Below are 6,000 nucleotides of genomic sequence, written 5' to 3' on the forward strand. Positions count from 1 at the left end.
ATAAGCAATTATGTTTCTTTTGTTTCTTTTGTTGTCTTCTTCAGTATTTGATGGAAGATGTGTTTTTAAACTTGCCAGCTGGCAGAGTTAATGCAGAATCTGCAGAATGGTATCTGCAAATGTGTTGGTGAAAAGAAAAAAGCATGATTCACGGCTTTGGGAGAAGGCAGATTGATCTGTTTTCTGAAGGCTGTAGAAACTGCAGAACATTCACGATCGTTGCAGACTGGGGACCATAGAACTGAAGTACAATCAATTCTCCCATGGTCAGATTTCATTATCTGTGCTAGGGGTCATGAATACACTGACTCACTTGCATGTTTATCATGTGTAGGCTCTGGTTGAACAATAATCACATTATTTTGGTCGCTGAATAGATGCTTAGGTTTGGAAGTAAAGGAATAAGTGGTTCCAGAGCACAGAGCATCAAAGAGAAAAGACAAGGGGGGAAAAAACAAGGACTTTTGTAGTCAAGGTTCTGTCTCACAGATAGTACTCCTTGTACAAGACAACACATGGGAAGCAAATTAAACGTTCATCACGTTAATGGGAGGCTGTTTTGCACACCGTTTGCATTTGAAAATTATGCCTTCAAAAAATAAATTATGGCTGCAGAGTTGAAGCCAGCAAACCCTGCGATTATGTCATTTTCTCTCCTCTGCTCTGTCTTGCCATCCGCTTGCTTAATTCAATTAAAATCCCAAGAATAGCTCTGATCATCTTGCAGTCTTTATTTGGAGATGCAATCCGTGTCATGAAGATTGACTGCGAAATGAGTCCCTAAAATCTGAAATCTTAATTGCATTTATTGTGAGAGGAGCGTAATTGAAAATGCTGCCGTATGCGAAGAATAGAACAACCAGTTGACAGAAATAGCTCTGCGGTTTCTTGCTCTCCCGAAATAAACATCAGATCACTTGAGTTTGCTGATAAATTGGTATTCAAGTTAAAGCTTTTGACACTCAATCTGTATTCAGTTGTGGGTAGGATTCCAAGTCTATTTTTGAGCAACATGACGTTGTTCTTGTATATTGAATTGTTCCTCTTTTGTTTAGTAGCTGGCCTATGATTCAACTTGAAGAATGAAAAGAAAAAGTTAAAAAAGGTGATTTATTCCAACATGATTTCATCTAAGTCATGTTCAGGCAAAGCAATAATGTGGAATCCAAAACTGAACATAACATATAAAACATATGTGTGTAACATTTTAAATTCCACACTTTACACTGAGTATACACAGAGTATATCAAAGTATCTCTTATAGCTTTTGGCTTTCCCACATTGTCTATAGGACAGTGACATATCAGAATAACCCTCTTTATGGTCTCAAGTTATTTACTTTACTTTTATGGCCTGGAGTTATACAGATTTGATTCTACATCACAAAAATATATATCTTTCAAGATTAACAATAAATTATATGTGTGTGGGGGGTGGAGGATAGCACATTGGATTGGTGAAGATGGACCTGAGTTAGCAGGACTGTGAGATGTAGGTACACTGGCTCCTGTTGGCTTTGCATGTCTGTGGTCCCGGTCATAAGCACTTAAACATAGTATGACAACATTCACTCTTTATGGCATGTAGATAGGGGGTGTTTACATGATTCTTGTTTATAGCTTTGCCTTCACACTAAGTGCTTTTATTTTCATTTTAAATAATATCTGACTAATTGGTTTAATGAAGATATGAGTTTATTATTATTATTATTATTATTATTATTATTATCATCATCATCATCATCATCATCATTGTCGTCATTACCCTAATAAAGCCCACATTGCTCGGTTATCTTCCCTGTGAGATATATTTGCTTTCGTATTTCCAGCAGCAGATAACAAAGCATGTTAAACAGAAAATCTATTATTATTATTCGAGAAATTAGGAGAAATATTACTCTGTAAACCAATAGATGTAAGTGTTTGACCATCCCAATGTCTTATACTATTCAGCCTCACAATATCCCTCTTTCGTGTTCCTTCTTCAGTCTAGTCCAGCCATGAAGGTTAGGGTTACGAAAGGTTTAGTGATGAAAGCCTTTTATATACCCAAAGCCAAAGAGTTTTCATATTTTCCACTTAAAACTTCATTTTAAACATACACACATTATTTTTGGACTTTTGTAGCTTTAAGTCTTCAATTTGGTGTCTGCAATGGGATTAACACATTCTGCTCATGTTCTCTTCATGTCAATATGTCACTTTTCTGCAGACTATCAGAAGGAAGCTCACAGACTTCAAATAGTCCAGGCAGAACTCAATGTGTCCACAGGCGGGGTCACTCCTTGGTGATGTCACTTCCCAAACCTGGAAGAATCTAAAAATGACACTGAACGTTACATAACCATGCCTCCACCTACCACTTTTCTGTAGTCATCAAATACAAACATCCCTAGTGTATATTTGGAAAATACAGAATGGAAAATATCCCTTCTGTTCAATATGAAAAATAACGTTTCCAGCACAAAAGTTAGCCAGTTGAGTAACCGAAGCAGCCGAGAACAGAAACTGAAGAAACTCGATATAAAATTCAATGTTTGTCTCGCTCTGAAGGAACACTCCCTGAATCATATTTTCCACGCTCAAGTCTCACATATCCTCAGGGCCCCGATGTATTATGCAATCACTGTGATATTGTTCTGTGACATCTGGGGTAAACAGAGCAAGAGGCTTCGTTAGTAATGGTGTTCAAAATCACGTCAATCTCTCCAGTGCGGCCGTTGAAACCCAGCGGTCCAATGTCACTCATGACGCGCTCCTATTTACAAATTGTCAGATTCATAGCGTGCAAAGTTTTTAGGAAGATATAGATCTTATTTTACAATGAGTTTTGTTTGTTTTTTGTATGTCTTTGTGACTGCAATATACAATATGGAGGTATCCAGTTTCAGAATCTCTCCTTTATTCCTGTTCCATGCGAAAAGGAATATACAGAAAAATAAATAAAAATATGTGTTTCATTTACGCAGAGATTATGTAAAAATATAAACTATAATAAGTCTCCTTGGATAGATGCATTGGCCAAACTAAATAAATATTCTAATGATGGGTTTAAAACATGCAGCTGCAGAAACACACTGAAATAGCTGTGAAACCAAAAGAAGCCTCTGTACTATTACTCAACAAATGCAAATAGAAAGAGAGAGGGAAAAAGACTTGCAGTTCATTCTTTGGTAATTGTTGTATGCTAATAGGATCTATAAATGGGGAATGTGATGAAACTCTCTTGACGACCAAGCACATGCAGGGTGAGATGTATTCAGTGGGTGCCTGTCAGTCTGAGCAGAGCTATTTCCAGCTTATTACTCTTATTAATGAGGTTCTTAAAAGGCTAATGATTTTTTCCCTGCAAAATATTGAATTTTAATCTCCAGTTGTGGAGGAGAATGGAACTGAGTAACTTATTTTAGATTACACTGCATAATTACGAAACGTGTGCGCCTCGGTTGCTTGCTATGCTACGCTCTGACTATATACCACATGTATGTAGATCAGTCATTCTGTGTAACTGTTCTGTGGGGCTTGAACTGCTGCTGAAATGGGAAGAAAGGGAGGGGGTTGCTCTGACGTTGAGCTTTGGTGGGGGTGGGGGTTGTGAGGAGTCAAGAGCGTGCTTCTTTAGAATAGGGTCAGATGGGGAAAAGCAAAAGAGGAAGGTACAGTGGCTCTCAAAAGTATTCACCCCCCACATTTAGTTTTTGCCACTGATCAAAACAGAAAATGTCCATAATGTCAAAGTGACAAATATAATCTGCAAATTGTTCTAAATTAATTACAAATACAAAACAGAAAATACTTGAATGCATAATAACAGCAATTACAGCCATGAGTCTATGTGGATAAGTCTCTACCAGCAGCTTTGCACATCTGGACACAGCAATTTTTGCCAATTCTTCTTTAAAAAATTGCTCAAGCTCCATCAAGTTGGATGGGGACCTTTGGTGAACAGCAATTTTCAACTCTTTCCACATTGACTGGGCCACTCCAGGACATTGACCTTTTTGTTTTTAAGCCACTCCAGTGTGGATTTGATAAGTGACAAAAATCCAGTCTGATTTCATGTTGTAACACAATGATATGTGGAAAAGTCCAAGGGGGGTGTAGGATGGACAGAGGGAGAGAAGGGATCGGGGGGGTTTTATGAGGATGATAGATCAGGTCGGTGGGGAGGGAGGCGTCGTTAGACATGGCCATTTACCCTGTCATGGATCTCTTTCATCTTTTATCAGTTGGTCCTGTCTTGCTTCACACTTTAATGAGCTTGTTTTCTGGTAATTCCACTTGGTTACGCAACGCATATGAAACTAAGAAAGGCTTCTTTTAAAGTAACAAAAAAAGAAAACAAAAAGCAGAGCCGTCAGACTGAGAAATCATGAGTTGCCCATCAAACTCTCCCGTAATTTCAGCCATGCCCCTCTTTTGGGTTTGCATGAAGCTTTTCCTACACCTTCTTGGGAATTTTAAGTATGAGACGGACATAGATAGTTTCACAAGAGGTGTCCCAGTTCGTACTGGAAATCTGGGGCTGGCCATGGTGGTTGATTCCCTGCCCAGACTACACATTGTCCAGAGGAATTTCACTTTTGTAAATATTTAAAATGCCCCCGGAAAGGAGTTACCCATTGTGATTAAGCTGACACATGCAGCTAGATAACAAACGTCCCCCCGTCTCTGCATTTTGAGGACCATTGAACTGTGTAACTTCCTCTGCCTGGATTCTGACACGTTCTTCTTCAGATACAGAACCCTACTCACTTTATTGTGTACCTTATACTTATCCTTGACTTGTTGAATTAATCGAGACTAAACCAGAACTGTGGCTGTGTACATACAGTGCATCCGGAAAGTATTCACAGCGCTTCACTTTTTCCACATTTTGTTATGTTACAGCCTTATTCCAAAATTGATTAAATTCATTATTTTCCTCAAAATTCTACAAACAATACCCCATAATGACAACGTGAAAGAAGTTTGTTTGAAATCTTTGACCTCCGAGACAGGATTGTATCGAGGCACAGATCTGGGGAAGGGTACAGAAACATTTCTGGTCCCAATGAGCACAGTGGCCTCCATCATCCGTAAATGGAAGAAGTTTGGAACCACCAGGACTCTTCCTAGAGCTGGCCGCCCGGCCAAACTGAGCGATCGGGGGAGAAGGGCCTTAGTCAGGGAGGTGACCAAGAACCCGATGGTCACTCTGACAGAGCTCCAGCGTGTCTCTGTGGAGAGAGCAGAACCTTCCAGAAGAACAACCATCTCTGCAGCACTCCACCAATCAGGCCTGTATGGTGGAGTGGCCAGACGGAAGCCACTCCTCAGTAAAAAGCGCATGACAGCCCGCCTGGAGTTTGCCAAAAGGCACCTGAAGGATTCTCTGGTCTGATGAAACAAAGATTGAACTCTTTGGCCTGAATGGCAAGCGTCATGTCTGGAGGAAACCAGGCACCGCTCATCACCTGGCCAATACCATCCCTACAGTGAAGCATGGTAGTGGCAGCATCATGCTGTGGGGATGTTTTTCAGCGGCAGGAACTGGGAGACTAGTCAGGATCAAGGGAAAGATGAATGCAGCAATGTACAGAGACATCCTTGATGAAAACCTGCTCCAGAGCGCTCTGGACCTCAGACTGGGGCGAAGGTTCAACTTCCAACAGGACAACGACCCTAAGCACACAGCCAAGATAACAAAGGAGTGGCTACAGGACAACTCTGTGAATGTCCTTGAGTGGCCCAGCCAGAGCCCAGACTTGAACCCAATTAAACATCTCTGGAGAGATCTGAAAATGGCTGTGCACCGACGCTCCCCATCCAACCTGATGGAGCTTGAGAGGTCCTGCAAAGAAGAATGGGAGAAACTGCCCAAAAATAGGTGTGCCAAGCTTGTAGCATCATACTCAAAAAGACTTGAGGCTGTAATTGGTGCCAAAGGTGCTTCAACAAAGTATTGAGCAAAGGCTGTGAATACTTATGTACATGTGCTTTTTTTAATTTTTAATACATT

Source organism: Amia ocellicauda, chromosome 17 (genome assembly GCF_036373705.1).
Source record: "Amia ocellicauda isolate fAmiCal2 chromosome 17, fAmiCal2.hap1, whole genome shotgun sequence".
NCBI lineage: Eukaryota > Metazoa > Chordata > Actinopteri > Amiiformes > Amiidae > Amia > Amia ocellicauda.